At 47.5% G+C, this 27,500-nt stretch overlaps 1 pseudogene; it reads right to left on the bottom strand.

Annotated features, from left to right (window-relative positions):
• The window catches only part of LOC133109697 (voltage-dependent L-type calcium channel subunit alpha-1D-like), a 74,860-nt pseudogene that overhangs the window by 19,161 nt on the left and 28,199 nt on the right, over positions 1 to 27,500 (bottom strand).

A 27,500-nucleotide genomic window follows, 5' to 3' on the forward strand; every position in this document is an offset into this window, starting at 1 on the left:
ATATGTGTATGTGAATGAGTGTGTGTACAGTATCAATACATGTGCATGCGTGTGTGTGTGTGCATGTGTGTGCGTGTGTGAGTGTGTGTATGTGCATGTGTGTGTGCGTGCGTGTGTGCATGTGTGTGTGAGTGTGTGTATGTGCATGTGTGTGTGCGTGCGTGTGTGTGCATGTGTGTGTGCATGCGTGTGTGTGTGCAATCGTGTGTGTGTGTGTGTCCGTGTGTGTGTGTGTGCGTGCGTGCGTGTGTGTGTGTGTGCGTGTCTGTGTGCGTGTGTGTGTGCGTGCGTGTGCATGTGTGCGTGTGTGTGTGTGCAGCGTACCAGGAAGGCACAGAGCATGTAGAAGCTGATGAAGTACATGACGGCGAAGCTGCTCCCGCAGGTGTTCTCCTCTCCAGGGTTGTAGTCAGACTCAGGATCACAGAGTTTACCTGGCATGCAGGCCAGCATGATCTCCTGCCATGCCTCTCCTGTAGCACACCTGGGAGAGGGAGCATGACACACACACCTGTGAGCGAGAACACAAACACACCTCACACACACCTGTGAGCTAGAACACAAACACACCTCACACACACCTGTGAGCTAGAACAGAGACTCACCTCACACACACCTGTGAGCTAGAACACAAACACACCTCATACACACCTGTGAGCTAGAACACAGACACACCTCAGTCACCTGGGTGCTAGAACAGACTCACCTCACACACACCTGGGAGCTAGAACACAGACACACCTCAGACACACCCACAGCGTCACACAGGTGGACTGAACCACTGAGCAGCAGGCAGGGGACACAGTGACTCACCTGAAGAGTAGCAGCACGGCCTGTGGAAAGGTCTGGAAGTTGTTGTTTCTGTTGATGTGAGTCCCATCCACCATGGCCACCTTCCCGAACATCTGAAACGCAGAGCACTCTATCACACTGCAGACCGCACTATCGCACCCGCATCACTGCAGTGTGATCCAAAGCCCTGTCACACGCTCACGTTCCTGATTATACTGCGCTATGATTCCACACAACAGTAATCTAGGGCGCCTGTATTACACAAGAGTGCTCTATAGGGAGGTAAAGCAGATGCATCAGGAACTGCTCTCTATACCGCTTTCTACTAAATAGAGCGGAGAAAGCTAAATATAAGCAAACTACGTAACGATGATGTCTGGATTCAAAGCGTTTGGCACTGCGCTTTTAGATCGCCGAGACAGGTCTGCCACCGACAGTGTGTCTGTATTAATTTATCGTCCCGACATGCAATGTTAAAAAATCGGACTTAACTGGCATGATTCAAACTTAATATAAACTTGATTACAAATAGGATACATTTGTGTAATCAGTGGCCTATTGACGGTAACCTGCAACTGATGTCAAGCACAATTGGGGAAGAAACCCCCATGGGCGCGAATGTATTGGTACATCCCGTGAGACAGGCCGTCCCAGGATAGATAACATCATCTTTGTTGCTGGCCATACAATCGTAACTCCAAAAAAAAGCAAAAGAACAGCTGCATTGCGACAATTTGCGGATGACCTGGGTGCCTTTGCGTTTGTAGAGAGATTTAATGCTTAATTTGCTTATATGAAGTTGTTGTTGTTGCTGTTGCCGTCTACGATGAAATCCACTAGCGTAGCACTTAGCAGTATAGCTCAAAATGCCATTCAGCGGGACTTCTGCTTTACCCCCCTATCGCACCTGCATCACAAGACTGCATATATGACGTGAAATACTACGAACCAAAACGCGTGAGAATTAAAAAAGTGTCCCGGTGTGGCTGAAAGTACCTGCATTCCAATGACAGCATAGATGAAAAACAGCATAGCTATCAGGAGAGCTACATATGGCAAGGCCTAAGAGACAAAAATGATAAACAGAAGTCAGAAATAACACTCCCAAAAACACTATTTCAACCAGTCAGTCAACCGACTCTCTGTTGATCAGCACAGATGACAGTTTTTAGCCTCAGCATACCCGATGGTCCCGACCACATTAGACATATAAAGCAGTCTGCAGATGAGGTCCTAAAGTTCCACTATGACGCAGGGCTGAGCTAGGCTAATTTATCAGTCTCGAGGAGCAGAAAGGCCTGTTCACACCAACCACACATTTTACGCTCTAAGGTTCAATGACGTCACAGCGGGAGCGTGTGTGTGACCTGGAAGGACTTGATGAAGGTCCACAGCAGGGTGCGAATGCCCTCCCCTCTGCTGAGCAGCTTGACCAATCGCATGACCCTGAACAGGCGGAAGAACGTGATGGAGATGCGGGCGTTGTCCTCCGTGTTCTGCGCAAAAAAAGAGAGAGAGGTCAGGGGTCAGGGGTCAGGGGTCCCACTGAGCGCGCTCAGAGCTGTTGCAGCGCTTTAACGGTCAGCGGCCAGCAGGGGGAGCCTGTGAGCGCTCTCCCCGGCCGGTCTCTCACACGCTCGTTCAGTTTACTCTCCCCACCGAAGAAGAAAGGGGGGGGGGGGCCTTTCTGATGATTTAACACATGAGCTACGCATGAAGAGGAGTTTTACTGTTGCCCAGCGCTGCTCAACCAGGCTGGGCTGTGGCTGGCTCTGGAGATTGAGCCGTGGTGGGAGTCTCACACACCCCGTCTGAAATTCACCTCCTCTTACGGACCCGGTACGTGCCACGGGGACCAGGTGAACGGTGATACAGCCCCCCCGCATCGCGGTAAGAAGGCAGTGAGAAGCTCGGGCAATGTTTTTTGGGGTCGTGATCCAAACGTTCTTGCTCTCCCTCATGCAGCGAATGATCTCAGCTCATATGCGAGTAAACGTGAAGGAGAGTCAAAGCGCTGTCGGCCCCCGCTGTGTGTGTGGGGGGGGTGGGAGAGCCGCGGCGGGGGCGTGGGGCGCGGGGCGGGACGCGGGGTGCAGGTGGGGCAGTGGATTAGGAGGTAGGGCATGCTGGAGAGGATGGCCATACTTGACTGTGTGGACCAGCACAAGCATGGCTCCCGATTGTGTCCGGAGACAGAGCGAGACCGCATGCGGTGCAGGTACAGGAGTGCCCACCCCCCTCCCTCCCTCCACAGCCCCTGGCCATGCAGCTGCTCTGGAGGGTACCCCCCCCCCCCCCCCCCCGGCACCCCCCCGCCAACCGGACAGACCTACGACTCTACAACTCTCCTCCCAAAACCCAAGACCCAAGAAACACACTGCAAAAAACAAAAAACTAAAAAGAAACCCTCAAAAACAAAACAAAACGAAACAAAACAAAACATCAAACTCAACTCCAGACAAACCGGGACATAACAGGTCACATGTCCCAGATGGAAACAAGCAAACAAACAAACAAACAAACGGGTAAAAAAAAAACAAAAGAAACCAAAGCAAATTCAAGGCAGGGCCGGGGCCACAGGGTGGGACCTGGGTGGGGCCCTAAAGGGGGCGGAGCATCTTACCCCAGACGCATCCACCTGGGGAGGCTCTGTGGGCTTTGAAATTGAAGAGCTGCGTTAATGACTAACACACAACCATATCACAACGTATCTCTAACGTTAATGACTAACACACAACGGTATCACAACGTATCTCTAACGTTGATAACTAACACACAACGGTATCACAGCGTATCTCTAATGTTGATAACTAACACACAACGGCATCACAACGTATCTCTAATGTTGATAACTAGCACACAACTGTATCACGACGTATCTCTAACGTTAACACTTAACACACAACCTTATCACGTGTCTCTAATGTTGATACTTAACACACAACCTTATCACGTGTCTCTAATGTTGACACTTAACACACAACCTTATCACGTGTCTCTAATGTTGATACTTAACACACAGCCTTATCACAACACATCTCTAATGTTAATACTAACTTAACACATAGCCTTATCGCAATATGAATCCATCAGAAATAACTGGCTTACAGACTTTATCAGGATTTTCAGTGAATGGCACACGTTATCAACAGCTCTATACAATTTATGGGCGACATACAAAGCAACGCCGTTAAAGTGAGTACATCCCAGCGCTCGGTGAGAACGAAGCGAACCGCTATTAATAGTCCTTTCCAAATTCACAGCGGTAAAATTGTTTACGGTTTTTGTCACAGCATTTCTGTAAGGGTAATGGACTGGAAGCTTTGCGAAAAATGCTGTTATAATCTGGTTTCTGTAACATGAAGGACAGAACACACCACAGCATGCACACGGCACTGCTGTGGTGTCGGGACAGGACACACAACAAACTGGAGACTTAACGAGATTACGAGACACGCCCTATATAGCAGTGTGGCACTGCGTATCTGCGGTCGTACAGATCTACTCATCTGCCAAACATAGCAGGGACCTACACTACCCCTCAGCATAGGAGCCAATTAAAAAGCTTGGAACCATGGGCAAGAAACAGGATGGAATACCCACAACACCAGAAACAAGTTTTAGAACACAGAAGAAGAGCCTAACCAATCAAGAGTGTTTAAAACAGGAAGAGGGCCTAACTGCTGCAGGTCAGTACAGCGAAGTCACCTTTACCAAACTCACACAAACACCCCTGAGAACAGTCTGTGTGTCAATGAGCAGAAATGAAAAAAAAAAAGGATGTAGAAGTTCCTGCTTTGTGGGAACCTAGCCATAGCAACAATGACACATGCTTCAGACAGGCACTCCACGCAAGGCCCTGAGCCAGAAGCCAGCTTCTTTCACTCTGTACTATAGCAACCCATGCAGATCTGAGAGACAGCGGGAGAGAGACAGGAGAGGCAGCACACAAAGGAGACAAAGAGAGAGAGAGAGATAGTCAGAGAAAGAGAGAGAGAGAGAGAGAGTGCAAGCAGCCGATGAGGGCCATGCACCTGCCTTTATGTTACACACCTGCTCCCTACACACCAGCTCCTCTCTGCTAAAGGAGCTTACTACAGGAGACAGGACAGAGAGCACACAGTCATTCCAATGAGAGCAGGAAAAGCAACTGCCTTACAGACCAGAGGGAGAGAGAAAGAGAGAGAGAAAGAAAAAGAGAGACAGAGAGACTGAGACTCAATGTAGAGCCTCAGTTATACCCTCTGCGACGGAGAAATGGACTAAAAACTAAACCAGTGGGGTTTTTTTTTGCTGCTCTGCGTGTGATTGGCTTTTCACCCTGCTGCTCGGCGTGTGATTGGACAGCCAGCCCTGCACATGACTACATATTCAGCCTGTGGAGCCGATCAATTTAATATTCAACCACGTGTGCGACTGTATATTCAGCCAGTATGGGATTACACATTCAGTAATAACAGCCCTGCGCATGACTTCAATATTCAAGTCTGAGCGTGATTGGATATCGCAGTCAAAACATTCGGTTCGTCATTTAAGAGAGATGACGGAGAGAGTGAGGTAGAGATGGAGGCAGACGGGAGGTTAGGAGGGTGGGGCTGGGACTGACCGGAGGAATGTGGAGCGGGTGCCCCAGTGCCAGCTGCAGGGGGGGGAGGGGGAAGGGCGGGGGTGATGTTAGGAGGAGGATTGATAACATCACCACACACATACAAACACCGATACAGAGCCTGCAAAAAGTTCTCACCGTCCACCGATTCTTTTTCTATTTTTATTAAAATCACACATTTATAAAATTAAGAGTTTGCAGCGCTCATTGGCAGAAGGTAGAAACTGTCGACAGTTCAACAATGTCTTCAGCACTTCACGGATTTAGGGAAAGCGGCTAGCCGAAAAAAGCCACTACTGAAGAAAGGTCGACATTATGTCACGCCTAGAATTTACCCAGAAGCCAGGTAACACACCCTGAGACCTTCTGGAAGAAGATACTTTGATGGGATAAAACTCAAGTTTGATGGAAAACCTAGGCAACACTACCCATACTGTCAGACATAATGGTGGAAGCATGGCAGTTGGAGTGGCAGTTGGAGTGGCAGTTGGAGTGGCAGTTGGAGGGGTCGGAAGGATACAGGACCTGCTGTATTTCAGTCCACAGAGAGCCGCATTCAGGCAAAGACTACCGTCCAACAGGAAGGGCAAAGAAGGAGGTCAGAATTATGGAATGACCCAGGCAAAACCCAGACTGAAATCCCACTGACAATCGGTGGTATGGCTTGAAAACTGTCGTCCACCAATACTATCTATTTAACTCAGGGGTTCCTAAATACCTATACACAGTGGTGGGGATACTTTTGCAAATGAGAAATGTAAGGCTTTCTTGATTTTTATAATGTTGGGGAAAACATTTTAAATTCATATTTTAAGGTGTAGAAATATTAACCGATGGGTTGAAGCGGTGAGTACTTTCCCAGGACACTGCTCACACATACAGACACTCTCATGCGTGCGGCGCATTGGGTCACTCGGATGAGATGAACCACAGGGGCTGTTCCTATCATAGATGTAGGGTGACCCGCTCGGACATGTCCGTGAGACAAAGCAGCAATACTGGGCAGGAATTAGCAATCACAGAACAGAGCTTCATCCGGTAAGTCTACATCTATGTAGAAAAACAGCAGACAAACGGCATGCAGGGCGGCAATGAGGTACATGAGTTGCGCAGGTGCACACACGCAAACACAGTCATGCGCACACTCTCACGTACACAAACACACACGCACACACACACATAAACACACACATACACATACACACACACACACACAATCATGCACACACTCTCACACACACACACACACACACACACACACACACACACACACATACAAACACACGCACGCACATGCACACACACACACACACACACACAAACACAATCATGCGCACACTCTCACACATACATAAACACTCACACACACACACACAATCATGCACACACTCTCACACACACATAAACACACACACATACAAACACACGCACGCACATGCACACACACACACACACACACACACACACAAAAAAACACAATCATGCGCACACTCTCACACATACATAAACACACACATACACACACAATCATGCGCACTCTCACACATACATAAACACACACACATACAAACAGACACACGCACGCACATACACACACACACACAAACACAATCATGCACACACAAACAGAAACAGACACACACACACACACATACACAATCATGCACATACTCTCAAACATACAAACAGACACGCACATACATACACACACACGCACACACACAATCATGCACACACAAACAGAAACAGACACACACACACATACACAATCATGCACATACTCTCACACATACAAACATACAATCATGCACACACACACACACACACACACGCGCACACACACACACACACACACACACACACACACACAGGAAACAGCAGCATAAGCAGTGTTGCAGCACATAAAGCAATGGTCAGCCTCTGTTAAGCGCTCATAGAATGTTCTCTCACTGTTTCCATAACAACATGATGCAAACCTTGACAGAACATCATGGTGTGCAGTAATGTGAGTGTTTGTTTCTCAGAAGTAGTGTCTGGTCAAAGTACCATTAAGATGAGTGTAGAATTCCTGTATGTACACATACCTGTAGTATTCTTTATCAACAGCGCACAACACTGTCTGTGCATATGTGACGGTGATTGTGTGGGCCTAGTAATTTGTGTGAGTACCGTGTTTGTGTTCTGTTGTGTTTGTGTAGTTTGCAGAACAGATGTGGAAATTACATTAGCACAATTAGCACAGCAGTGGCTAGAGTCAGGTTAGTCATCCACCATTTAACTCCATCTTTATAAGCTACCTGCATCTCAGCTGTAGCCTGCACATTACTGTACTACAACTCAAACCATAGGCAAAGAAAATTGTTAACAAAGTGAATTGTTCTTCGTAGATTGGTAATGATTTCATTCTAATTTAAAATAATTATGACTAGATGACCAAACTATCTGAAAAGATTTTTCATCAAGAGTTGAAAACATTGTAAAAAAAAGAAAAGAAAAAAAAAGGTTCCAAGCAACTCAAGAGCTTTTTGTTATACTTGCCTCTACAAGTTTCTAGGAAACAGAGTGAACAGAAGCGTACGTTAGACATCCAGAACGAACACACACACATACACGATACACCAGATCACGTGTTACCGCTACAGATAAACCCTGTACACATAACAGACATGATACGCCACATACAGTATACAGAACAAACAAAACATGAGCAATATTCCTCATTACGCTGCATTCAGATTCACATACAGGCGCTTATCCTATCCCCAGTGACGGCAAATTACCATGCATCTATAGTAAAGTAGGCAGACCGTCAACTCACCCAGACGCCTGTGTGAGTGTGTGTGAGTGTGACAAAACATCCTTGACATTGCATCAGACAGTTGTTATTACAGTGAGCACCATCAGAGAACATAGAACAAACATACTGGTCAAAACCTTGCCTTGCAATAAAAGCTGTGCCAGACATAGTGTAATTCTGTGGAAACCAGAGGTGTGTGGGGGGGGGGGGGGTGACCGATCAAATCTTGCTCAAACTTTTGCGTAAATGTCCTTTATATATTCAATAGAGAAGATGTAAAACATTAGCCTCATTGGATTTGTCGTTCTAGAGAAAGTCACTGTTGAGCGGAAATTGGGCTTTGTGACGATTTCACAGAATGACCCCATATCAAAAATGATTGAACAAGTGATAGCCAAATAGCATTTATATGCTGTAGTCAGTGTGTGATGTTGTCTCGATGATATGTTGGGTGGCCTGTAGCGTAGTGGTTGAGGTAAATGACCGGGACAGGCAAGGTTGGTGGTTCTTTTGTTCTTTTGTTCTTTTGTCTGGATGGTGGCTTGAAGGTCGGTGGTTCGAATCCCAGTGTAGCCACAAAAAGATCCGCACAGCCGTTGGGCCCTTGAGCAAGGCCCTTAACCCTGCATTGCTCCAGGGGAGGATTGTCTCCTGCTTAGTCTAATCAACTGTACGTCGCTCTGGATAAGAGCGTCTGCCAAATGCCATTAATGTAATGTAATGTTGGGTGTCTGTCTCAGTCTGGGGGTGGAGTATCACTGAGTTTAACACACAACTTTACTGCAAGGCTTCCCGTTTCACAGAACAACACAAAGGCGTCAGAAGAGCCGGTACTTACATTGACTTCTGTGATCGCAATGTCCACCACGCTACCAACCACTATTAACGCATCAAACGTGTTCCATGCATCAGTGAAGTAGTGCTTTTCAACGCAAGGACCAGCGGAGCGAGAAACAAAGGACAGAGGGGGCCAAAGAGAGAGGCAGGGAATCAAAGAAAGAGAGAGAAACAGAAAGAGAGAGAGAGCGAGAGAAGGGAAAAGACAGGGTAAGGGAGGGAGGGAGGGAAAGGAAGGCAGAGAAAGAGAAGGAAAGAGATTAAGACCCAGGCTATAGCACTGCTACACAACAGGAGAAAAGTGCAGACGATCTCTGGGAGGTAAGGAGTCAGAGTTAGAGAGAGCGAGGAGGTGGCAGCTCTGGAGAACCTGAAAGCAGTCAGAAGGGCGGGGGGGCGGGGGGGGGCATACTCACGTCGATCTCACTGAGGACGATGTCTACTATGCTGCCAATAACCACCAGCGCATCAAAAACATTCCAGGCATCTCCAAAATAGCCCTACATTAGGGCCCGCAGCCCAGTGAGGGGACGGCTGTTAGCACACCAGACTCAGCAAGTGACAATGCAGATACATCAGCACACAATCTGCTAATGTGGCCCCTACAGAGGCCACACGACCAACATGAAGGTCATGTGACATCCAGAGGCCACATGACCAACAGGAAGGTCATATGACATCCAGAGGTCACATGACCAACACAAAGGTCATATGACATCCAGAGGCCACATGACCAAAATGAAGGTCATATGACATCCAGAAGTCACGTGACCAACACGATGGTCGTATGACATCCAGACGCCACGTGACCAACACGAAGGTCGTATGACATCCAGAGGTCACATGACCAACACAAAGGTCATATGACATCCAGAGGCCACATGACCGACACGAAGGTCATATGACATCCAGAGGTCACATGACCGACACGAAGGTCATATGACATGACCCAAACACACAGGGGGCACATCACATGTCATGTGACCTCCACACATGCTGCATTCTCCACATATAGGCCATGTGACAGTCAATCAATCACATGACATGTTGGTAAAAAAATAAAAACTCCACTCCACTCCACTGCACTCACTCGGGAGGGTATTAGCAACCCCTGCTGCAGCCCTTTCCCAATGTAAAGCTGGCATTGGCTTTTTAACGCAATGCGAAAAGGCATTGGAATCATGTCAGCCTACTCATGGCCTCATTTTAAAGACTCTGTGCGAGTTATACAAGTTATATTATACATAAAGTACTAGACTAAACCAATACTGTGACATCTAGCCGATTTTATTTAGCTGAGGTTTATACCTATTCCTTTGCCCTGAGAGTTCGTAAAACTGCCCACAACAGAAGCAGCATGTGTCGGTCTCTTGTAGACCAACGCAAAGTATACATCTGTATCTAGTGGCCTAATGAGCCCTAATTGCAATGTGCAAGCTATTGCAAGGGGTCTTCACTCCGAGCGCTTTGCCGTGCTATCACTATGGAGTGCTTTCTCTGTCATTACGGTCACTACAGACCCTCCTGTTACAGAGATAGTTCAGTGCTGCTGGGCAGTGCTGTACTTTAAAGCACACTTTCTTGTGTAGCAGGGTCACTGAAACCACAGCCCAGGGGCTAAATTTTGCCTGCCAAGGGCCTTAAGCTTTGCCTGTGAAAGGGAGGGGTAATTAAAAAGGAAAAGAATGGGTATTTAATATTAAATTAAAATTTAATATCAAATATGAAATAGCAGAGATTATTAAGATTTGATGCACTAAAATTCAAACGCTGGGCATGTTTGCCGTAGAGGGATGTGCAGTAAAATAACCATATAACTGGGCTTAATAATAGATCTTACCCTGAAATATATGCATGTCAGGTCTAGAACCAACACCCTACTGAAAACATTAATGTTCTCCCTTCCTGTTATGTACCTGACTGAACTGACAGTCGGCAACACTGACATTTTGGTTATTATTTTCAGTTTTATTCTAACATAGGAATCAAGTTAATGAGTTGCTTAATTAATGTATTGAGAGTGTGGTTGATAATTGTGTGTGTATGAAATCAAACTCGAATGTGAAGTGAAAAGTAAATATAGTACCATCGACGGGGGACGGTAGAGCTGAGGACACAGTACACAGAAAATCACCCCACACCGCACACGGTCTTACCAACATCCGGTCCTTCTTCTGCACACAGAGCTGAGGTAACAGAGCTGGTTATAAACTGGGCCTCATCACCCACCATCATTCAGTTACTGGAGCCAATCACCATACATAGCAGGTCACAACAAATCATATTACACTGACATCACATTTAAGGCTTCAACAGATCCTCTTCCCAGAGCAAAATATAAAGGTGAAACTCAACTCAATATTATGTTACATAAACATTGCTAAAGGAGAGATCTGCATTTGGGGATTTTCTTATAAAATAAACATGAATATTTAAGCAATTTCAAAGGGCCAGATTTTGATTGACCAAAGTGGGTCGATGCCAAAACCGTCAGTGAAAACATTAAAGACTGGATCACCCAAAGGACAGATCAGTTTGCAATCAAATGTATAGCACGCTTCAGACCTTTATGGCACAAGGTATATTACTTTACTCGACTCTAAACCAGTCAGAAAAACACTGCCACCATGAGCCCAGGTCAATGCCACGAAAACAAGATTTTGGCACATTGTTCCATGTGTTAAAAAATAAAAAGTACAAAATACAATGAACCCAATTGTTGAGTGGCTTATCCTATTAAGGCACTGTTGCAGGGCATGGATGGGCTCCACAGTCTCAGTCTCGTAAAAATGAGGCCCTGGTCCTTATCTTTGTTGTACGGGTAGCAATTGAAATTGTACTTCCCTCTAGGGTCTTTCAGCGCACTTATCCCTGGTTATGGGTGTGCACTTTGTTTTTTTGTACGTCGCTCTGGATAAGAGCGTCTGCCAAATGCCAATAATGTAATGTTAAAAAAACAGCCCGTGCCCGTGCCTGGTAGCCTCATGGACCAGCATGCCATTGGCTCTAGCGCCACCCAGGGGTGGGATGGACTCAGCTGGACGTAGTTGCAGCGTCTCATCGTGGACCATTCACCCCGGCCGGTCGACCGGGAGCCCCACAAGCCCGCCTGTTACTCTAAGGCTACGCGTTTAGCTGCTCGCGTAGCAGACTCACGTCCGGGGCGAACCGGATTGGCTGGTTCCGCAAAGAGGCGGCAACTGACGCGTTTCGGAGGAGAGCGCGTGCTTGTCTACACTCTCCCTGATTAACAGCAGGGATCGGGCAACTGAGCACCAATAAAAACAGGACAAAATAGGGGGAGAAAGACTGAGTCAAAGATGCTGTCGGGTTCATGTTGGGGAGGAAACAGGCCAGAAACAGCCTGCGTAACCTTTCCCTTCACATCACAACATTACGAGCAACTCTTCTGTGACCGGAAAGGGTAAAATGTCAAATCACCTCCGGACAAATCCGAACCTTTCAGCGTGGCGTTTACCCCTACAGTCGATGTCATAAAGTGACACAGGAGCCTCACGACTGAATGGTGGGCTTCAGTGACTGATCCTGGATCAGGAGAAGAGACGGTACACTATATGGGTGCGTGTGTATGATAGGAGTCAGTGACTGATCCTGGATCAGTAGAAGAGAGGATACACTATATGGGTGCGTGTCTGTATGCGTATATGAGACGATACACTATGTGGGTGTGGGTGTGTGTGCGTATATGAGACAATACACTATGAGGGTGTGTGTGTGTGTGTACAGTAGTGTGAAAAAGTCTTAGCCACCTGTATGACATTCTGTACAGATAGGATTCTTTCAAAAATAATTCACTGAAAGGTCCTGAATAAACATACTACACATTTTACATTACATTTTAGTCATTTGGCAGAAGAGTTAAAAACTGAATCAAATAAATATTTTTTGTGACCACCCTTTGGCATTAAAACTGCATCACTTCTCTGCTGTCCTGCAGTTCTATAAGACAATCAGACAGCCTTGATCAAGTTTTTATGTAAAAAGTAGTAAATTGCTTACAGTAATATGTTACTTTTTAAAATTAAATGCAAAAATGTCTCTGTAAAATTAAATCTTTTGGAAAATGAATATTTGGAAATCTCAAATTTGTTCTTTTATACTAACACAAAAATAAAATAGTGGCTAGGGTGCCTAAGACTTCTGCACAGTACTGTATATGAGAGGGTACACTATATGGGTGTGTGTGCATATGAGACGATACACTATGTGTGTGTATATATGAGAGGGTACACTATGTATGTCTGTGTGTGTGTGTGTATGTGTGTATGAAAGGGTATACTATGTATGTCTGTGTGTGTGTGTGTGTGTGTGTGTGTGTGTGTATGACAGGGTACACTGTGTATGTCTGTGTGTGTGTATGTCTGTGTGTGTGTGTGTGTGTGTGTGTGTGTGTATGAAAGGGTACACTATATATGTCTGTGTGTGTGTGTGTGTGTGTGTGTGTGTGTATGACAGGGTACACTATGTATGTCTGTGTGTGTGTGTGTGTGTGTGTATGAAAGGGTACACTATATATGTCTGTGTGTGTGTGTGTGTGTGTGTGTGTGTATGACAGGGTACACTATGTATGTCTGTGTGTGTGTATGTATGTGTGTGTGTGTATATGTGTGTATGAAAGGGTACACTATGTGGGTGTGGGAGTGTGCATCTGATAGGAGTCATGGAGCTGACCCTGGATCAGGTGAAGACATACCCTGGGTTTGAAGGCGATGAGCTTCAGGACCATCTCCACAGTGAAGACGGCAGTGAAGACCATGTTGAGGATGTCCATGACGTAGTTAAAGCCAGCAGACTGGCCATAATGCTGAAGAGGCAGAGGGAGTGGGAGGGGGGGAAAGCACAGTAGGTTCACTGCAATATAAATCTCTTAAAACACAATTCTCCCAGTAAAAAGATTATCTTCAAATTAAAGCAGCAATGCACAGCAGGGGCAGGACTTGTAGAAGAGCAGACAGGGGAAAAAACCAGGCAGAAGGTTAGTGTCATTAGTGGTGCAGCTAATAGCCACAGTGTTGCATACAAGCGACTTGTTTTCCAAGCTCATTTAGACATGGTGTTTTGTAGAGAAGCTTAGTGTTGCGAGGAGTGGTGGTAACATAAATGGTGTTTTGTAGAGAAGCTTTGTGTTGCTAGGAGTGGTGGTAACAGAAATGGTGTTATGTAGAGAAGCTTAGTGTTGCTAGGGGTGGTGGTAATAGATATGGTGTTATGTAGAGAAGCTTAGTGTTGCTAGGGGTGGTGGTAATGGCAAGGGGGCGACATGGCTCAGGCAGTAAGAGCAGTCGTCTGGCAGTCGGAGGGTTGCTGGTTCGATCCCCCGCCCGGGCTGTGTCGGAGTGTCCCTGAGCAAGACACCTGACCCCCAAATGACGAGCTGGTCCGTGCCTTGCATGGCAGCCAATCGCCGTTGGTGTGTGAGTGTGTATGAATGGGTGAATGGAGAAGCATCAATTGTACAGCGCTTTGGATAAAGGCGCTATATAAATGCCTGCCATTTATATGGTGTTATGTAGATAAGCTTAGTGTTGCTAGGAGTGGTGGTAACAGATATGGTGTTATGTAGAGAAGCTTAGTGTTGCTAGGGGTGGTGGTAACAGGTATGGTGTTATGTAGAGAAGCTGCATTGTTAGGGTTGGTGTTAATAGACACTGTGTTGTATGGAGCAAAGATGAAACGGCCAAACTGTGTTGTTCGGGAGTCATGCAGCTGCAAAGACTGTAGTTAGCGGATGTAATAGAAGGCCAGGCTTGTGAAGAGCTTACCTGAACAGCAAGGCAGACGGTGTTGAGCATGATGAGCACAAACATGATGTATTCGAATCCCGTGGAGTTCACCACGTACCAGAACTTGTACTGATACGGGTTTTTAGGGATGTATCTACGCTGCGGCCTGGCCTTCAGTGCATACTCCACACACTGACGCTAAAAAACACACCCACACACACACACACACGCGCGCAATGGTTAACACACATGAAAACACACACATACACACACCACTGAACAGAAACAAACCCCCTGATTGATTGACAGCTGTAACATCAGTGTGGTTCTGACCTGGCCCTCTGATTGATTGACAGCTGTCACATCGATGTGGTTCTGCGCTGGCCCCCTGATTGATTGACAGCTGTCACATCAGTGTGGTTCTGACCTGGCCCTCTGATTGATTGACAGCTGTCACATCGGTGTGGTTCTGAGCTGGCCCCCTGATTGATTGACAGCTGTCACATCGATGTGGTTCTGAGCTGGCCCCCTGATTGATTGACAGCTGTCACATCGGTGTGGTTCTGACCTGGCCCTCTGATTGAATGACAGCTGTCACACTGGTGTGGTTTTGACCTGGCCCTCTGATTGAATGACAGCTGTCACACTGGTGTGGTTCTGACCTGGCCCCCTGATTGATTGACAGCTATCACACTGGTGTGGTTTTGACCTGGCCCCCTGATTGATTGACAGCTGTCACACCGGTGTGGTTCTGACCTGGTTCTTGTCCAGCTCGCAGTTCTTGTACTCCTTCTCTCCCTGCTCCTGAAAGGTGACGATGACGAAGCCCACGAAGATGTTCATCATGAAGAAGGCGATGATGATGATGTAGATGATGAAGAAGATGGAGATCTCCACGCGGTAGTTGTAGATGGGGCCCATGTTCTCGCGGTTGGAGTCGATGGCCTTGTAGAGCAGCCTAAGAGACAGGGACGAGGCAGAGCCACTGACACAACTGCAGCAGGGTGTGGCCAACATACGGTCTTAACATACTTTCATTGTCTATGTCCCAAATTCAGTACATTTCTGTGATACAGCAATAATGGGTGTAACACCTTTATGTAACATGATGGCTGGGAGTGGTCCTTGTTGTCAGTGAATGGTCAGTGAGTGGTCAGTATGGTAAGTGAATCAGATTGAGGAGTGGTCCTTGTTGTCAGTGAATGGTCAGTGAGTGGTCAGTATGGTAAATGTATCAGAGTTGGGAGTGGTCCTCGGTGTCAGTGAATGGTCAGTGTGTGGTCAGTATGGTAAGTGAATTAGAGTGGGCAGTGGTCCTTGTTGTCAGTGAATGGTCAGAGAGTGGTCAGTATGGTAAGTGAATCAGATTGGGCAGTGGTCCTCGGTGTCAGTGAATGGTCAGTGAGTGGTCAGTATGGTAAGTGAATTAGATTGGGGAGTGGTCCTTGTTGTCAGTGAGTGGTCAGTATGGTAAGGGAATCAGAGTGGCCAGTGGTCCTCGGTGTCAGTGACTGGTCAGTATGGTAAATGTATCAGAGTTGGGAGTGGTCCTCATTGTCAGTGAATGGTCAGTGAGTGGTCAGTATGGTAAGGGAATCAGAGTGGCCAGTGGTCCTCGGTGTCAGTGACTGGTCAGTATGGTAAATGTATCAGAGTTGGGAGTGGTCCTCATTGTCAGTGAATGGTCAGTGAGTGGTCAGTATGGTAAGGGAATCAGATTGAGGAGTGGTCCTCGGTGTCAGTGAGTGGTCAGCATGGTAAGGGAATCAGAGCAGTAGTGAATGAGGTTGGCGTAGACAGTGGTCTTACGCAGGCCAGCCCTCGAAGGTGGACACGGTGAACAGGGCCATCATCGCCATGAGGACGTTGTCGAAGTTGAACTCGCTGTTGTGCCACTGTCTCTGCCGCACCACGGGCTGGTTGACGTCCCCCTCTTTATACATGATGTAGGTCCCCCTGGGAGAAGAAGGTGCACGTGCACATTTTAACCAACACGCGGACGATCCATCTCACTCAAAGGCAACGGATTTCACGAACCTGTTGCATTCTTTTGATCGCATGTCAAGTGTTACCAAACCCACACATAACCGTGGCCACGTTCTAGATCGAATTGTTTCGAAGGGGGGTCGATATCGATGTCACTTTTACGCATGACAGTACGGTCTCTGATCTTCACTGTGTTTTCTCTGAGAGCAACGCGCATGCAGCTAGCAAAATGGAAGGTATGATTAAGTGTTAGTACTATACGTGATCAGACTGTTCGCAGCACCTCATGGAATACGTTCAGTCATTTCAACTCCATGTTAAGAATTGAGAACTGTCTGCTGAAAACCAATCTCTTCAGGGAAAACCAGGACAGAGCACCATACCCTGTACTTATCCTCAATAAAATGATAACTGGTCTAATACTTACTTGCTTCACTAACCCGTGAAAACATTGTGTGGATGGTGGTAATTCGTTTTTACTTGCTAAATATGTGGAAGCGAAGTTATCTTGCACTGAATAAAACTTAGTGAATTACCTTGGATAAGAACATGTGCTAAATGATGAAAGTAAAAGTCATGATTATTACACACTCACTACAGTAATGACTGTAACATGGGCACTGCAGTAAATGGTTGGCATTCAAATGGTAAGTTACTGCACTTTTACAGTAAGGACTCTGACTGTAGAGGGACAGAAATGAACTCACTTGCATTCCTCCGGAACGGATTTTGCCTCGTCTGTGCATCGGTAGAACTTCCCCTGAGACATAATAATAAATAAAAAAACAACAAACAGATCAGCAAAAGCGTTGTGCCCTGTAATATGCTAAGTCAGTTGTTACTCAGTGTCCTCAGTGCTGTAATGTACTGTCTCAGAAGTGTGGGGCAGCAGTGTAGTGTCTATTACATTACAGGCATTTAGCAGACGCTCTTATCACTCTTATCCAGAGCGACATACAACAAAGTGCAGATCGAACACAGGGACGAGTGTCATGATATAATCTATGGCATGCACAAGGCTAATCGTGGTGGTGAGGTAGGGAGGGAAAGGCGCAGCCTGATGAGTCTTCAGTCTGCGCTTGAAAGAGGTCAAAGACTGTTCTGTTGTCCACAGGAGGGTCATTCCACCACCGTGGGGCCAGAACAGACAGCGGTTATGACCGAGAATGGAATGGGAGTTGTAGGTCAGAGGTCAAAGGTTCAAGCTTTCATTGTACCTTCATGTAACATGGAAAGAAGTCAGCCAGTGGACAGGAACGCCTGCTAATACCGTAACGCGTGATGTACCTTGAAGAGCTGGACTCCGATGCAGGCGAACATGAACTGCAGCAGCGTGGTGACGATCATGATGTTCCCGATGGTCCTGATGGCCACGAACACACACTGCACCACGTGCTGTGGATACAGAGGTCAGGGGTCAGGGGTCAGGGGTCAGGAGGAAATGGGCATCTCAGCAGAATACTTAGTCCCCCTGTACCTTGTACCTTGTATCTGGACAATGCTGAGGATGAGGCTTGAGCAAGAGAAACAGGAGTGGAGAAGAATGATAGTGGAGGAGAATGAATGGTCGGCATTTATATAGCGCCCTTATCCAACTCCGACTGCCAGACGACTGCTTTTCCCACCAGAGCCAATGAGACAACTGCTCTTACTGCCTGAGCCAATGAGACGACTGCTCTTACTGCCTGAGCCAATGAGACAACTGCTCTTGCCGCCTGAGCCAATGAGACGACTGCTCTTACCACCTGAGCCAGTGTCGGCCCGATGATAGGGGAGGGAGACGGAAACAGGGATGGGGGATGTTTGAGGGTGGGGGATGGGGGAAGGGGGATGATTGAGGGTGGGGGATGGGGGATGTTTGAGGGTGGGGGTGGTGGATGTTTGAGGGTGGGGGATGGGGAATGTTTGAGGGTGGGGGATGGGGGATGTTTGAGGGTGGGGGATGGGGGATGTTTGAGGGTGGGGGATGGGGGATGTTTGAAGGTGGGGGATGGGGGATGTTTGAGGGTGGGGGATGGGGGATGTTTGAGGGTGGGGGATGTTTGAGGGTGGGGGATGGGGGATGGGGGATGTTTGAGGGTGGGGGATGGGGGATGTTTGAGGGTGGGGGATGGGGGATGTTTGAGGGTGGGGGACGGGGGATGTTTGAGGGTGGGGGATGTTTGAGGGTGGGGATGGGGGATGGGGGATGTTTGAGGGTGGGGGATGGGGGATGTTTGAGGGTGGGGATGGGGGATGGGGGATGTTTGAGGGTGGGGGATGTTTGAGGGTGGGGGATGTTTGAGGGTGGGGGATGTTTGAGGGTGGGGGATGGGGGATGGGGGATGTTTGAGGGTGGGGGGTGGGGGATGTTTGAGGGTGGGGGATGTTTGAGGGTGGGGGATGGGGGATGTTTTAGGGTGGGGGAGAGCAGGTACCTTGAGACCCTTGGCGCGGTTGATGGCCCTCAGGGGCCGGAGCACCCGCAACACTCTCAGAATTTTCACCACGGAGATCGCTGAAGACCTGAAACAACCCCAAACAGCAGGTCAGTAGCACACACATACATTATGCGGGCATACATACATACAAAAACACATACTCACACACGCACGCGCGCACACACACACACACACACACACGCACATTATAGACACATGTACACCAACAGAGAAACTTCATCCCTCTGCATAAATTTAGAACTAGATACGGTCATACAAGCTAAACACTAAGGCAAGCAGTGGTAGTGGATCAGTCTCTATATTGCTTCAGAGGACTGTGCCGGGCGTTATTATAGTACAAACGAGATTCAGCTCAAAGGACCGTGTCGGCTGATTCAGTCCTCTGGGAGGCGGGGCCTGTGAGCGGGGGCGTGGCCTGTGAGCGGGGGCGTGGCCTGCAAAATACTCACTGAATTCCGAAGGACACCAGCGACACGCCCACCACCAGCAGGTCCAGCAGGTTGAAGTAGTTTCTGCAGAAGGCACCCTTGTGCAGGAACGCTCCGTATGTGGTCATCTGTGGGGATGGGGGGGAGGGGCAAGGGGCATTACAGCAGGCCCCTCCCATCTGTGTCTTTACCCTCTCAAACACAGCCCCCCCCACCCCCCCACCCCCATATACACTCACCGAGCACTTTATTAGGTATTTATTAGATTTATTTTTTAGACTTCTACTGCTGTAGCCAATCCACTATGAGTTATGACCCGTTGTGTGTTCAGAGATGCTCTTCTGCATACCACTGTTGTAATGTGTGATTATTTGCGTTATTGTCACTTCCCTGTCAGCTTTGGCCCTTCTCCTCTGACGTTTGTCATTAACAAGGCATTTCTGAATGCAGAACTGCTGCTTGCTGGAATTTGTGGTTGTTTTTTGCACCATTCTTTGCAAACTCTAGAGACTAGTGTGCGTGAAGATCCCAGGAGGTCTGCAGTTTCTGAGATACTCAAACCACCCTGTCTGCCACCAACAATCATCCCACGGACAAAGTCACTTAGATCACATTTTTCCCCAATCCGATGGTTGATGTGAACATTAACTGAAGCTACATGATTGTATGCATTGCACTGCTGCCACACAATTGGCTGATTAGATAATCGCATGAATAAGTAGGTGTAATAAAGTAAAAATGTTCCTAATAAAGTGCTTGCTGAGTTGCCTGCACCTCCCCCACAGTTACCTGTAACTTCCCTGGGTAATGTCAACACTACGTCGGGTTGGGCTGCCCCTTTACTGCGGCTGACTGCATGAATGCTGGAGTAAGATATTTATGTGAATGTGCTACTGGAGAGCCGAGCTCACGGCAATAAATCATGCAGTTTGTTGCCGAGCCTGTGCGAGGACACTGGAGCGACAGCAGTCAAGAAAAAAACAAAAAAACAAAACAAATGTCTTACAGTAACATTCATGTCTGCCACAGCATTACACTACAGCCCCCCCTCCCCCCCACACCATAGCCTTCCCTCTCAGGCCACTCCATCACCCCCCCCAACCACAAACACACACCCTCCCAACACCCCCCCCCCCCCCCCCCCACTCAGGCACAGAAGAAATTAGAAAAGGAGGCCAAAAGTACTATAAATAACAAAATAAAAGAGGAATTCAGTACCAAGTGCATGTAAATGGTGTGGGCAGGCAGAGGCTCTTTAAGTCTGTAGGAAGCGTGGGGCCGAATGCATTAGAAAGAGACTCTACTGACGCACACCGTAAAAGGCATATAAGACTTCATTTATATGCACTTACCAGTTGGTAAGGGGAAAGCATGAACCATGTCACACTCCGAAAAACAAAAAAGACATGGTCTTATTGCCCCCTCTTTTACGTCGTATCTGAATACCCGGTCGGCAATGATGTGGCAATGAGGGGAAATTCAGCTGCGGCTCTGGGCTCCCGTCCAAATGCGCATGTCAATAGGGAGCCCAGCTGCAGCTACAAAGCCATGTGCAATTTAACAAAGGGTTTTGCGTCCCCAAACTGTGTTTTTTAAATCTTCATTATGATTCTCTCCTTAATCGGTTGAGCTCCATAAAGACAGCCACACAGCAGCAGCCTTACCGAGGCTTCAAAAAATCCCCCTGCCCCCCCCTTTTGTAATAAGGCAGAGCTAGAATGTGCTATCAGCTGTCAATCATGTTTGGTTTGAACCAGTCTGCTCAAATGACTGCTCAACTTGTTTTTGGGGAGTTGGTCAGGTTTGAAATGGCGTACTGTATATGTTGCAGGTTCGTTTGAAGGGGGGTGGCGGTGGTGGTGGTCCTAAAACGTTGCGCTGGCTGTCGCATGGCTGTGTCTAGGCCGAGCCCAACAGAATACGCTCTCTTATACGCAACCCCCCGCGTTTGGCATGCTGCTGCTCTATCCGGCCAATGGGGCGACAGAAGGCGATGGACCCGGAGACAGTCCCCGCCCAGCGTTTGGGTTTAAAAGAGGTGCCATGGAAACACACAGGCCAGCTTCCGCTAGGTGGCAGATGACAAGAGGAGGTAAGATGCAGCAAGTCCCCTGATAGCCAGGGAGAGGTTACCTTCAGCACGATCTCAAATGTGAACATGCTAGTGAAGACATAGTCTGCGTAGCCTAGGACCTGAAAAGACGACAGACGGGTCACAGCGTTACTGCACGACACGGACAGCGGCGGGCGGCCGCGGCAGGGAGCACAGCATTTACCTTCAGCAGGATCTCAACCGTAAAGATCGTGGTGAACGCATAGTCAAAGTAACCGAGTATCTGCAAAAGCAACATGACACGTTTAACAAAAACACAACAGCACACAGCCTCCGGGAGTAGAGTCGCTCGTCTGACGTGAGGAGAGACTCTGTATCGTGAAGCTTGAGTAACATGAGCTAGTATCCAGAGAGAATGCCCCCCCCCCTCCTTTACTCTGAAACAACCATTACTGACTACATATTTACTGTCTATCAATTACTGTAGACATTACTGGCTGGGCTTGGAGAAAGAAAGGGAAAGCAGGTTAGTACAGTACATACGCAAATACAGCAAACATCTCTCCTCATTCATTTTCACATTTAAATTCAAAAGAGCCTTCTTTGGTTACAACGAACACTATGTGCGTTTAGAGTACACCTCACACACTCTAGAGAAAATCCACCAGTGCAATAGTGCACATGTGCATGCAAGTGTTCCAAAATATCAAAAGGTTTAGGCTTATTTTACAAATTAAACATCAAAATTATTCATGCAAATGAATAATACGGTCTCTGTGTAGATATAACAAAACCGTAATAAAATAAAAACAAGTAAATATTATACTATAAATATTTTCAGGGTTTACAGATGCGGTCTGCTCTCCTAGGCAGCCTGTTCAAACCCAAGACATGTGCACACACACACGCACACAGGGTATTTCAGGGGGTCTCATGTGAGAACGAGATGAGCACGTTCACACTAAAGCACCTTTCCCCCACACGTATCTGATGGACAGAGAAAGCCAGACAATCTAGTGTCGGTGTCAGGAGAGGGCCCCACGCCCCAGGCAGATAGGGGAAGGCTCGGCACTCACGATGTTGCGGGCGGAGAAGTTGCGGATGGGATCTTCAGCAGCCAGGGAGACGCTGCTCAGCATGATGAAGACGAGGATGAGGTTGGTGAAGATGTGATGGTTGATGAGCTTGTGACATCCCACCCGGATTCTGAAACACACAGGCACGCACGCACACACACACGCAAAAAAACACAAACACACAGATGAATAAAAAAGAAATACAAATTAGACCACATTCTAAAAACTATGTTCACAGCATCTACAGTTGGTATTCACTATATGTACACTATTTGTATATCAGCTGCATTAGTAGAACCTGTACAAAGATCATAGCATGGAGAAGTGAGGATAACACAGAGATAACTGAGGAGGATTTTAGAGGAGATCTGAAAATACGTGCGTGTTGGTTATGTTTTGGGGACTGATCCAGTTTGGCAAAATTATGGTATGCATGTTAGATGAGGATCTGGGAGATAATGGTACTCTTGAAGTGCTCTAAATGTTTTGGGGATATATTTGGTAGAATATGTACAGAGTGGTAAAGGTCTGGGGAGAGGTTTGCCTGATACGGAGTATGGGTTGGGAGAGCCGATGGTAGGTGCGTAGGGTATGGCTTGGGGAGATGTTCAGTTCAGGTTTTCGTGAAAATGTTTGGTACATGTGTGTTGTCACAGCTTTGGGGAAGGCGTTTGGCTATCCGGTGTGTGGTCACGGCTTTGGGGAAGGTGTTTGGCTATCCGGTGTGAGGTCACGGCTTTGGGGAAGGCGTTTGGTTATCTGGTGTGTGGTCCCGGCTTAGGGGAAGGAGTTTGGCTATCCGGTGTGTGGTCACGGCTTAGGGGAAGGCGTTTGGCTAACACTCACGGGTTGGTGTTGCTGAAGATGAAGAAGGAGCTTCCCTCAGGAATGGGCGTGATCTTGTCCTTCTTCACCAGCTCAGACACCTTCGGCCTGGGCCCAGCAGGGACCTCCGGCTCCTCCTCTTCCTCATCCCCTACAGACACAGCGCAGTAATGTCAGTACTGTCAGTGATGTCAGTGATCTCAGTAGTGTCAGTGATGTCAGTAATCTCAGTAGTGTCAGTGATGTCAGTGATGTCAGTAATGTCAGTAATCTCAGTAGTGTCAGTGATGTCAGTAATCTCAGTAGTGTCAGTAATGTCAGTAATCTCCAGCAGAACAGCACTGATATGCTCGTCCCCTACAGACACAGCGCAGTAATGTGTCAGTAGTGTCAGTAATGGGTCAGTAATGTGTCAGTAATGTCAGTAGTGTCAGTAATGTGACAGTAATGTGACAATAGTGTCAGTAATGCGTCAGTAGTGTCTGGTGCCTGTTTCCCCTGCTCTCTACCTGTAGTGTCACCGTAGGGATCTTTCTCCTCGTCCTCCTCCACTGGGACCTGCGTTCACATAACATGCCATTAGACACGACAACTCACACAAGAAGTTGTACAATCACGTCGCACAATAAACACCTGGCTCCAGCAGGTCTTGCGAAATTCCTCAACTCTTTATATGCCGGTACACTCACTGCAGATGACCACACCACATTACTGTGCAGTGCTTTCACCTGCCTGTGCGTGTGGAAACGGCCATTTTGATTAAATGTTCTGACGTGAGGAGCAACGGCTTGACGGACACGGTGATACAGAGAGGACGTGAGGCCCGAACTCACCTTGCTGTCCCCCTCTCCTTTCTCATCCTCCTTTCCGTCTCCGCCCCCACTCCTGCAGTCACCGGGAACAACGGGCACATTTACATCTCTAACCACATTACAACTGTCAAATCATCAAACCACATCCATCCATCCATATCAGGCCACAGGACGTAATCGGACGAACGCCCAGTCGAATGGCCTGGTTCCTCACCACACTTATACTGTGTGTGTCCAGTCAGTGTTTTAACATTATATACCTTCCATTATAACTATCCACGGTGACTTAACAGAAGTGTAAAATGTCAGCGTCAGTCTCAGGAATACAGAAGTGCGATATCACCCAGAAGCCTCAGAAAGGCCATTTATAATCAAGATGTGCAAAGCCAGACAAACAACCCTATTACTGTTGAATCTTTATATAGAAATACCCATAATACTCTTACAAAAGTAATTAAAAAAGAAAAAGGCCTCAATAGGGACAGGGGTTGCAAATAGTTTATTCAAATTATTGATAAATGATCATGTTCTGTATGGTCCACAAAATTTAATCTTGATTAAAAATACTGTTATTTATACTCAGAGATACTGATCACTTATTGCGCATGGTCTACCTTGTAGGTTTTGATTAGTTATATTGATTACTCATCGTGCATGATTGTGTAAGTTTGGTGATTAAATACGTACTCAGTGACCACTTTATTAGGTACTGTAGATCTGTACACCAGCTTGTTAATGCAAATATTTAACAAGCCAATTATTTGGCAGAATGGGGAATAAATGTGATCGAAGTGACTTTGACTGTGGAATGATTTTTGGTGCCAGACAGGGTAGCTTGAGTATCTCAGAAATGGCTGGGATTTTCACGCACAACAGTCTCTAGAGTTGGCACGCATTACAACAGTGGTATGCAGAAGAGCAGCTCTGAACACACAACACGTCAAACTTCTATTTGGCTACAGCGGCAGAAGACTAAATAAGTCTAATAAATATCTAATAAAGTGCTCACTGAGTGTATACTTTACATTACATTACATTAATGGCATTTGACAGACGCTCTTATCCAGAGCGACGTACAGTTGATTAGACTAAACAGGAGACAATCCTCCCCTGGAGCAATGCAAGGTTAAGGGCCTTGCTCAAGGGCCCAACGGCTGTGCGGATCTTATTGTGGCGACACCGGGGAATCGAACCACCGACCTTGCGGGGTCCCAGTCATGTACCTGGGGGCGACATGGCTCAGGCAGTAAGAGCACTCGTCTGGCAGTCTGAGGGTTGCCGGTTCAATCCCGCCCTGGGTGTGTTGAAGTGTCCCCGAGCAAGACACCAAACCCCCAAATGCTCCGGACGAGCTGGTCGGTGCCTTGCATAGCAGCCAATTGCCGTTGGTGTGTGTGTGAGTGTGTGTGAGTGTGTGTGTGTGAATAGGTGAATGAGAAGCATCAATTGTACAGCGCTTTGGATAAAGGCGCTATATAAATGCCAACCATTTACCATCGACCTTAACCACTACGCTACAGTATACCGAGTTCTGATTGGCGTTTAGAGTTTGCGATCACCTGGCGTTCTTCTTCTTCTCCTTCTCTTCCGCTTCCTCCTGCTGAGCGGTGTTCAGGCTCTCCGCGTCTGCCAGGTTGTCCACAGCGATGGCCAAGAACACATTCAGCAGGATATCTGATCACATCAGCGGCTTAAGGAGAATCCACAACAGGCACACCTGCGACCTCACACGCAGTGTATCATACAGGGGTAGAGTAGCAGTGAGTGCAGTGTCACTGTCTTAACCCTTGTGTTGTCTTAAGGGTCAAAAATGACCCACAAATTATGTTTGCATTACATTACATTATTGGCATTTGGCAGATGCTCTTATCCAGAGCGACGTACAGTTGATTAGACTAAGCAGGAGACAATCCTCCCCTGGAGCAATGCAGGGTTAAGGGGCTTGCTCAAGGGCCCAACGGCTGTGCGGATCTTATTGTGGCTACACCGGGATTAGAACCACCGACCTTGTGTGTCCCAGTCATTTACCTTAACCACTACGCTACAGGCCGCCCCAGGCCGATGTTTAACAGCAGAGAAAGCCCCCAAAATGTTTTAAATTTTAGTGCAGGTGGGCCATTTTTGACCATTTGGACAAGCGGAGTACACAGAATGTTAAGACTACACAAGGGTTAAGCTGCTTTCACATGACGAGACGCAGACGCTGCATTCAACTCCAAGTTAGCCGGTGACTACACGTGCGAAGATTGAGGTGCTACCTGCTGTTGAAAGTCATCATCCATCCAGGAAGCCGTTCATTCCTTAAAACTGTATCAAGCGGCAACAATATGTGATAATAGTAGGTTCCATCCATCCATTATCGTAACCCGTTTATCCTGAACAGGGTCGCAGGGGGGCTGGAGCCTATCCCAGCATACATTGGGGCGAAAGGCAGGAATACACCCTGGACAGGTCACCAGTCCATCGCAGGGCACACACACCATTCACTCACAAACTCATACCCACAGGCAATTTAGACTCTCCAATCAGCCTAACCTGCGTGTCTTTGGACTGTGGGAGGAAACCGGAGTACCCGGAGGAAACCCACGCAAACACGGGGAGAACGTGCAAACTCCGCACAGAGGCCCCGGCCGACGGGGATTCGAACCCAGGACCTCCTTGCTGTGAGGCAGCAGTGCCACCCACTGGTTTACCCCTTAACATCAACAAACTAATAGGGCTAATATTTAGCCAGGTATCCTATGTGAAACGGCTCAGCCAGGGTTCAGTGCTGCTTGTAGCGTTAGGCTTCATACACAGCTGTGAAGTGACTGGACACACTCGGTCCGCTTCAAACAGGGTCAAAGTTTCAACGATTTGAACCGTGACGGCTCTGGACTTGGCATTACTTTGAGCTGTGCGTGAGGCCAGGCTCAGCCTCGATGCCAAGTCGGGCGTCGACATTTCCTCCGTCAGGGTCTAATGGCACGAGGCCATGTCCAGCGCTTCAACGCGGAGCGTGCGCTGGCCACTTTACAGAGCGGAAATAAAGTGTCACTATGATGTACAGCACGCTGTCGCCACACAGAAGACTGAGCTCCTGCAGTATTGCTGTTGAGCCGGA

This window comes from Conger conger, chromosome 14 (assembly GCF_963514075.1).
Source record: "Conger conger chromosome 14, fConCon1.1, whole genome shotgun sequence".
Taxonomy (NCBI): Eukaryota; Metazoa; Chordata; class Actinopteri; order Anguilliformes; family Congridae; genus Conger; species Conger conger.